Source organism: Silene latifolia, chromosome X (assembly GCF_048544455.1).
Source record: "Silene latifolia isolate original U9 population chromosome X, ASM4854445v1, whole genome shotgun sequence".
NCBI classification, from domain to species: domain Eukaryota; kingdom Viridiplantae; phylum Streptophyta; class Magnoliopsida; order Caryophyllales; family Caryophyllaceae; genus Silene; species Silene latifolia.
Window position 1 is genome coordinate 63,670,413 of NC_133537.1, and position 10,063 is coordinate 63,680,475.

Consider the following 10,063-nt stretch of genomic DNA (forward strand, 5'->3'; position numbering starts at 1 on the left):
CCACAAGGTACTCTTGACTAGGCCTTAAACCATGGGTCAAAGGATACTAGCATGACACATCCTAGGGTGTTTTACAAGTATTCTAACAAGCAAAGTCTTAAGAATAAAAAGCATCTACTAGGGCCTATATACACTTATCAAGCTTCCCAAATAGACGGTTTCACAAAATTTTTCTAACATGCAACTACATGCCATGATGCAACTAACATATACACATCCTAATGCAAATGATTCTACCAACTAGTATGACATATAAACTAAATGCAAGTCCTAAGTTCACATTGTTATACCGCATCAATCAAAATAAAGCCACATAGTCATTAACATAAAGAGGAAAAAGGAGATTGGAAAGATCATACCATGCGGTCTTCAATATCCTCATGTCTCGGATGTGGCGTAGTCAATCAAAGTGAACAAGGATAAACAAACACAATATATACAAGACAATATATACAAAGGAAATGAACTTGTTTTTGGGTTTTCAATTTTTCAAATTTTTATGATTTTTTTGAAATTTTTCAATTTTTATGGGTTTTTGAATAAAAGTTAAGTGTTAGAATTCCCATCCCCACACTAATATGGGCATTGTCCTCAATGGCCAAAATGATGGAAATTATGCAAAAATGATGCATGATTTCTATACTAAATGCAATTCTACACTAAGCTATACTACATGATGCATGGTTTTTGTTATGACGGAGAGGATAATTTAGATTATCTCCCGTTGTGTATGCATTAACTTCCCCAAACCAAATAAGACACTATTGCTAATGTCAAAGCATGGGTATAGTTCATGCACACACTATGCTATGCATGAAACTAGATTGTCATTTTGGATTTTCAAAAATGGGAACAATAAAGTAAGAACACCTCAATGGAACCGAGGTGTGAGTCCTTTGATGTTGCTAGGACTAAACCATCAATGATCAAAATGAAATAAAATACAAAGAGATATAGACAAACCATGGGAGTGTAGGAGTCTCCAAGGCTAGTCTTCCATCATGCTATTATCATCACCACTTCCCTCATGAGAAGCGGTCACATTGCCACTTTCCTTGGCACTTTCTTCATCACTTTCTCCATTATCTTGCTCATCATCATCTTCACCATCTTCACCATCCCTTTCTTCATCTCCACTTGCTTCTTCCTCAATATTATCATCAATTTCTTCACCATTTCCAACAACCTCATTGTCTTCCACCACGTCCCTAGATGCACCCGGAAATAAGGCTTCTCTATCCGCCCAACTAGGCAAAGGACAAGATGGATCAAGGAGTCCTTGCCTAGCTAGATGTAGGAGGGGAGGATATTGAGCCAAATATGCATTCTTCCGATCTTCATAAGCTTGCTTGTGCATGGCTTGCATAAGAAGAGTTACATAGTCTTTCCCAATTTCAATTCCTTCCGGTTTGAACTCTTCATACACAAAGGGGTAAGGCGGTATAACAATGGAAGAGGAGGGGGTTTCATGATCACCCTTTTGTTGTTGAATGATGTACTCGGCTTCTTCGGATAGGGGAAGTAAATAGTTGGTCCGGTGGACACTAAGACGGCAAATCTTTGCGGGTAAAGTGAATGATCGAGCCTCACTAGTAAGCCACCCATACTTGGTGTCAAGGGGATTGTGAGCAACCCACTTGAACTTGTTAATTAAGATGGACATATCAATAAGATGGCCACCTTCCTTTGCCTTGTACTTGCTATCCTTATTGAAATTAGGATCAAAGTGCTTGGCTAGGACCGTGACAAGGCCGCCATTAACAATAACGGTTTGACCCTTCTTCCCACTATCTACATGGAGCCATCTATCAACCAATAGCGTCAAAGAATTGTAAGGCTTGGTATGAATTCTTCCAATATTCAAAGTTGATTCAAGGAGAATAAAATCGAGTCCTGTGAAATGATTGGTGTCTTTCCTAGCAATTATGGTATTTCCCACAACTTTGTGCCATACTCTTATGCCCGGATGGTGGACTAAAAGAGCACGACAAGCATGAAAATCTTCAAATTCCTTCCCGGAGATTGCCTCCCAAAGAGGGTCGGGGTCATACTTCCCATATTGCTTATAAAATTTATGTTCATCGCTAAGACCCAAAATTTCACCCAATTCCGGAAAGGTAATGCGTCTACTACTGTTAGCTAGACGAAACTCAATATTTTCCCTATTCTCAATTTTTGTCACTTTTAAAGAACTTAAGAATTCCAAGACAAGGGAGGGGTATGTTACTTCCTTCATTTCAAACAATTTCTTCAAACCCATGGCATTGAAAAAGGCTTTTGTTTGTTCAAGAACACCCAATTTCTCCAAAGCATCTTTACATATGAATTTGGTGGATTGAATTTGTTTCATAGCAAACTTGACAAATGTATTTCTATGGGTATCGGAAATGAAAGTTACCTCCGGAAAATGCAAGAGTTGATCGATTACCGGAGTAGAAGGTGATGCTTCCATAGAAATTTGTTGTTGTTGTTGTTGCACTTCCAAGTTTGGTGTTGATACCACCATTGCCAAAGCTTTCTTTGCTTGTAGAGCTTTTTGCCTTTGAGAGAGAGCCTTTGCTTTTGGTGCCTTTGTTGCCTTTGTTGCTCCCTTTGTTCTTGCCATTTGATGAACTAACCAAGTAAAGAGTCAAAAATCTTCAATTTGTAGAATGCCCAAATCGATTTTGAAGGTGAAAGGCTTTGCCTTTATGAGAACAAAAATCGACTCAAAGGTGAAGATTTTGTGCTTGGTTTTGATTGTTGTTGAAGATGGAGTGATTGATTTGGTGTTTAAAAGATGGTTTGATTTGATTTTGGTGGATTTTGTTGAGGGTTTTTGTTTTTGAGATGGAGAGGATGAGGGTTTTGATGTTGTGGGTAGTGTTTATGAATGAATGAATGAATGAATGAAGATGGGGTGGGTTATAAAGAAGTCGACATTTTCAGGACGCAGGGACAATCCGTGCGGATTTGGGCGCAATCCGTGCGGATTCTACAGCTTCAAAATTTTCAAAATCCCGCCTAGAGACGGGCGGATTCTGGGGAATCCGCTCGGATTCTTCTGTGATGGGACGGGCGGATTTCGTGCAGGACGGACGGATTCTAGTCCAGAGATTTTTCCTTGTTTTTCTTCAGTTGCAAGACGGGCGTCTTCTTCGAAAGACGGACGGATTCTGTGAGACGGGTGTCTTTCCAGTAATCCGCTCGGATTCTTCAACAGTCAAGAATTCTTCAATTTCAGCTCAGCCCAGGACGGGCGTCTTCTCAGCAGGACGCTCGGATCTTCTTCAGACGGGCGGATTCTCAGGAATCCGCTCGGATTGGTACTTGTGTACACGATTCAGTTCCATCCGTGCACAAACGCATTCCCTTATCATTCTTTCTTTCTTTCTTTCAAATCTTGTGTTCTTCATTGTGGGGGCACTACTAAGGCATGAATAGCCTAGGCAATTGCCATCCCCACACTAAGGTAAGGCACTACACATCAATTAAAATTGTTAATCCCTCCCTCACTTCTCTCTTTTCATGACAATTATTTTGATCAAAGTAAATAAAATCCAAAAATGACAAAAATGCAATACAAAAATTGAAATGTAAGTTAGGGAGTTAGAAATATTTACAAGTGGTGGTTTAGGGAGGACTCCACCAAACTCTCATTCTTGATGAGATGTCAAGGGGGCATGTTCAAGGTGTTGTTGATGTTGCTCAACACCTTGAAGAAGTAATCAAAAGCTTGTTCATTGTTATGATAGAGGTCCTCAATAGACCGTGGCCCTTGTTGTTGATCATGATCGATGGCATGCCCAATGTAGGGATTAAAGATCCCTTCAAATTCGTCGTCCCAAAGACCACAAACTTCATTGAGTTAATCATTGAAAATCTCTTGCTTAGATGGAGACAACTCTCCCAATTTCTTCTCTTGGCCAATGAGGCCATCATCTTCTTCCTTGGTTGATTTTGATGAGCTTTGCAAGCTCTCCTTGTCACAATTCACTTGCTCTTTGAATGGAGCATCTTCAATTTTCTTCCTCCATTGGAGTTCCGATTTCTTCCTTTCATCTTTTCGGCTATAATGGTCAATCATGAAACATGGCTCATGCAAACGAGGAGCTCTCATGGTCTTGTCAAGATTAAAAGTTATGCTTTCATCTCCCACTTCTAGAGTGAGCTCTCCATGTTTCACATCAATCACCGCACCCGCGGTGTGTAGGAAAGGTCTTCCTAAGATGATTGGAATGTTGGAATCTTCCTCCATATCAACAATGACAAAGTCTACCGGGATGAAAAACTTCCCAATTCGCACGGGGACATCTTCCCATATCCCTAATGGTGTCTTCGTCGATCTATCGGCCATTTGAAGAGTGATATTGGTGCATTTAAGCTCTCCCATTCCCAACCTTTTACTTACCGAGTACGGCATGACACTCACACTAGCCCTAGATCACATAAGGCTTTGTTGATCGTTGTGTCGCCAATGGTACACGGTATTGAGAAGCTTCCGGATCCTTTAACTTTGGAGGTGAACTCCCTTGAAGTATTGCACTACTCACCTTAGTGAAGGCGATAGTCTCAAGTTTCCGGATCGACTTCTTCTTTGTGAGGATATCTTTCATGTACTTTGCATAGGCCGGAACGTGATTGATTAATTCCGTGAAAGGAATTGAGACTTCTAAGTTCTTCACAATCTCCATGAACTTTTCAAGTTGATCATCAAATTTGGGCTTGGCTTGACGACTTGGAAAAGGAAGTCTAATCACAATGGGCTCCTTCTCTTTGGCTTTGTCTTCATTTTTCTTTGAACTTTCTTCCTTTGATGATTCCCCTTCTTTGGGGCTTTGCACAACAACTTCATTCTCACTAGCTCTCACAACTTCATTCTCAACTTGCTTCTTTGGTGCCTCATATCTTGTACCACTTCTCAAGTGAATGGCACTAACCGTTTCATGTCTAGGGGGATTACTTTGAGGTGGTAATTGCCCCTTTTGTCTTTGCGAGCTTGAAGAAGCTAGTTGGGTCAATTGTGTTTCCAACATCTTGGTGTGAGCTAGAATGTTGTTGATGGTGGTGTCTTTTGCTTGGCTATCTTTTTGCATTTGAGTGAAAAATTCTTGTTGATTCTTTTGCATTTGGAGGACCGCTTTTTGGACATCAAAACCTTGGTCATTGTGGTGATTGTATGGATTTTGATTTTGGTAGCCTTGGTTTTGATTGTAAAAGGGTCTTTGATTTTGATTTCTCATGGGTGGTGGAGTGTATGTTGTTTGAGGGTTTTGAACATTTTGGCTTTTGTATGAGAGATTTGGATGGAACTTGGTGTTTTCATTGTAAAAATTTGAATAAGGGGTACCACTTTTGTAGGCTTGGAAAGCATTAACTTGTTCGGTTGTTCCCCTACACTCACTTGAGTCATGACCCAAGGTTCCACAATTCTCACATATCCCACTTGGGATTGATGAGGATGCCGTCATGGCATTGACATGATGCTTTGATGTTTTTGAGTTTTCCTCAAGTCTAGCCATAGCTTGTTCAAACTTCAAGTTGATTGTGTCAATGTGAGCACTAAGTTGAGCACCCAATTGAGTAACGGAGTCCACTTCATACTTTCCTCCTCTAGTAGCCTTGCGAGGCCTACTATATTGTGAATTATGGACCGCCATTTCCTCAATCTTGTTCCATGTTTGATTGTCATCAACTTCGGTGAACATTCCATTTGATCCCATATTGAGAATGTTCCTTGAATCTTCATATAAACCATTCCAAAATTGTTGCACTAAAAACCATTCGCTAAGTCCATGGTGAGGACATGAGCGACAAATACCTTTGAACCGCTCCCAAGCTTCATACAAAGATTCTTCATCCCTTTGCTTAAAACCCGTAATTTGAGCTCTTAGCATGTTAGTCTTTTCCGGTGGGTAGAATTTTTTGTAGAAAGCTAGAGCTAGCTTCTTCCAAGAATCTATTCCAAGGGTGGCCTTATCAAGGCCCTTCAACCATTGCTTTGCGGTGCCGATTAACGAAAAAGGAAATAAGACCCATCTTATTTGGTCTTGAGTCACGCCCGTTTGAGAGATAGCTTCACAATAATCACAAAAGGTTTCCATATGAGAATGAGGGTCCTCACTAGGCATTCCCCCGAATTGGCTCCTCTCAACTAGTTGGATGAAGGCGGACTTGGCAATAAAATTACCGGTGAGATGTTGCGGGGTAGGAGTACCATTTGGTAAATCCTCCTCGGTGGGTATAGAGTGTGACGAGAATTTAGGCATTGTAGGTGGATTTTGTGTGGTATTGTTTAATGGGTTTTCTTCTCCTTCTATTGCGAAAGGATTGACAAACTCACTAGTGGGTTGAACAACTACACCAACACCTCCCAAATTCCTCCTAACAAGTCTCCTATTATTCGTCAAGGTTCTTTCGATTTCACGGTCAAAAGGTAACAAATCTCTTTGTAACCTTCTAGACATGCAAAAAAAATCAAACAACTCGAAAACAATTAGAACGAACCTTGAGGAGTTTTACTTCCCCAAGGTGAAAAAGACACAACTAATAACAATAAAAGAAATCTTAAATCAATTAAACACCGTCCCCGGCAACGGCGCCATTTTTGATCGAGGCCATTTCGTGTTCACAATTAAGCATATGTGGTCGTTGGTCAATGGTCGATACAAAACACAATTTATACTTCACAAACAACTCTACAATTAGTAAAGAGGCAAGTAAAGGTCGGATCCCAAGGGACGGGTATTGAAATGAGAATTCTATCGTAACTAGTAGTGTCTAAGGGGTGTCACAAATTGGGTTGATGTAGAAGGTTACTAAACTAAAATAGCAATAAAAATAAACTAGCAAGATGAATAAAATAAGGGGTGTAAACAATTGATTAAAAGCACTAGGGTGTCATGGGTTCATAGGGGATTCATGGGATATGATCATACAAACATGTTCTCAAATTATAAGCAAGCAATTATTGTTGTGATGGATTGAGTTGGGTTATATCTTACAATCCTAGGAAAGTTTGGGTCCCGGAGCCGAATCGATTAGATTGTACAACACCTACAAGTCGACTTAATCTTTCCTACTCAACACATGCATGGTCTAACAAGACTCGAGTTGGGTTATGTCTTACAAGTCAAGTTGAAGGGATAGAAGATGATAGTAAATGCAAGGATTCATAGGCTTAGCATTTCATCAAATATAACATGTGCATGTATTAAGATCAAAACAAGCAAGCAAATAAGATATGAAAGCATATTAATTTAAGCATGAATCATTCCCATGTTGGTTTCCCCTAATCACCCATTAAACCCTAGCTAAGAGACTACTCACTCATTATCATATTGATCATGCTAGAAAGGTTGTCAATCATACTAACATAATGAAACATGATGAATAAATGAAAGTAATTTGCAATAATTAAAAAGGGATTAAGAGATTATACCTACTAATGATTCCAATAATAAAGCAAGAATAATAGAAGTACTTGAATCCTAGATTGAGAGGTTGTCAATCTCCCAATAATAACCCAAATAATCTTCAATTACCCAAAATAAAGGAAGAACAAGAGAGAGATTGAAGAACTAAAACTTGGATTAAAACTTGATTAATACTTGATTACAATATTAAAGAGAGATTTGATTGATATTAACTACACTAATTATTGATAAGAAGAACATGCTCCTCTAATTAGACTAATGGGGTATTTATAGTGAAAATTAGGGAGGATGCATTAGGGTTAACTAAGGGCTAAACTAGTAATTACACTTTTAAGTTGAGCAAGGAGACTCGGTATTTTTTCGAGAGAAGGGCTTCTCTAATCGTAGCTTGAAGAATGAAAACGTCTTTCATCTTGAAATCCGTGCGGATGGGAGTCGGGACGGCCGGATCTGGGCTGAGGAATCCGAGCGGATCCTTGGGCAAGACGCTCGGATTGGCGAGGGGGAATCCGAGCGGATTCCTTTGAGGGACGCTCGGATTGGGTTGGACGGACGGGCGGATTGTATACAATCCGTTCGGATTGTCTGGCAGCTTCAATTCTTCTTCTTTTTCTTCCCTTTTCTTCATGAATTCCTTGGGGATTTCCTTGGGGACTCAAGGATCCTTTCTCAACAATGCTCTTCTACTATGCTATGTACAAAGGCCTTCTAGTCTTGTCTCTCCTTGATGCTTGGTCATTGAATACAATCAATTTAGCCTCGTTTTGCCACGAAAATGCAAGATTCTTACTCCTTTCCTACCAAGGGATCAAAATCTCAAAGAATATGCAAAACAAAGAACTAAAGATAAGAAATGACCCAAATAGGCACTAAAAAGCATGAAAACAATGGCAATTCGGGGGCTAAATATGCACCAATTATGGTCACATCAGCGGGTTTTCGTCATTAAAATCAAATTCGGGTTTTAGAGGTTCGATTCATCCATATTGAGTCTCTGGAATTCGTCATTGATATATTTTTCACCTTTTGTTTATCGTTGCCATCGTTAATTCGTCATTAATTAATTTGTTTAGTTTATTAATTTGTAATTCCCCTTTTAATCTTGTAAATATTCGTTCTAATTAGTTTTCTCGACTCGAATGTATGACGAAAGTGCCCTCGTAAGAGGAAATTAAACAGATTGATTAAGTTGATTATGGTGGAGTTGGTCAAATTGGTCAGTCATGCAAAACGAGGCTGGTACTCAGAAAGATCCGAGCTTACGTGGTCGAATGTTCAAGCACGTAGACGCCAAAAAGTAAGAACATGGTCTAGAATGCAAAGGGAGATGAGAAGGGCGGACACTCGCGTGAGAAATATGAGGGACGAAGGTCCTTATTTATACTAATCACACGGAGGGAATTATGGTTTTCGGAGAAACTTTGGAAGTGAATCTCGAAAAGATATGAAAAGATACGAAAAATACGCAGAAAAGGATTTGAGAAGAGGCGCAGTAGGCGATGAGGCGGAGCACCTGCTGCGTCCTTTCCCAAGTGGTTTCCTCCTGCAGAAGAAAGATTTCCGTGTTTTGGTTATGTAATAACGGATTTATCTTGTTTTCCTTAATATTTTGTGTGAATATTACGGGAAATTGTTTGCCAAAGATTAAAAGATTTAAAAAATATGGAATAGAAATATCCGGAACATTCCAGAACATTCTGACTCGGTTTCAGAAAATGAAGACGGTTTTATGACCCGGACTCGAAATGTACTCTAATTACTGTCAAAACGATTGTATCGGCGCGTAGATGACAATTAAGAGGTAGACACAAGTGTTTGATCGATCACTTGACGATAAACTTATGAACAATCACAAATCGTTCCGCGTACCAAACATGCGGCCCAATCATCACCGGGTGGTTTGCGGGAGGTGCAGAAATCAGGTATCTACAGAGCCCCCACTTTGACTGAGGCTTGGACAAGGCGAAAGCCAAAGTATAGCCATCAGGTCAATCGAAGATTACAACCTGACGAGTATGGCGACACGAGGCGGCTCAAGGGGTCTGAGCCAAGGACTTGTCGTCGGGAACATTTTAGAGTCTGTCGACTATCGGGGAGGGTCGTTTAAAGTCCATTAGACTACGTAAGGAGGCTCGCCAGCCATAAGAAAAGACCATACCTGAAATTCTTTGAAACTCTAGGGGAAAACAAAACGCGATATTGGGAGAAGACAGTAGGACATAGTCTAGAACTGCTGGGAGAAATTTGCTTGTGGTCGGCTTCGAACAAACTTCGGAAGGATTTGGGGTCGATGTTGATCTCCATGTCTCGGGAGAGAATGACTGTTGGTCGTGAACTCTCGCTGGAGGAACATAATCGGGAACTGATCTCCATGTCTCGAGAGGGAATATCTATCCTTGTACTCTCGCTGGGGGAACATAATCGGGAAACTTATCTCCATGTCTCGAGAGGGAATGTCTATCCATGTACTCTCGCTGGGGGAATATAATCGGGAAACTTATCTCCATGTCTCGAGAGGGAATGTCTATCCCTGTACTCTCGCTGGGGGGGGGGGATATAATAGAGGTGTGTCGAAAAACCTGTCAGAGAAGGAACGCTCGTTGTGACAAGCTAGATCTTGGATAAAAAATAAGGCGATAGTTTGCTGT

The 10,063-nt window shown here is 40.4% G+C and overlaps 1 non-coding gene across 1 annotated transcript; it reads left to right on the top strand.

The window, feature by feature from the left end:
• The first annotated feature begins 5,769 nt into the window (after positions 1-5,769).
• Positions 5,770-5,876, top strand: LOC141625953 (small nucleolar RNA R71). Its single transcript, XR_012535692.1, has one exon. It is a non-coding gene; the product is annotated as a small nucleolar RNA R71 (small nucleolar RNA).
• The last annotated feature ends 4,187 nt before the right edge of the window (positions 5,877-10,063 follow it).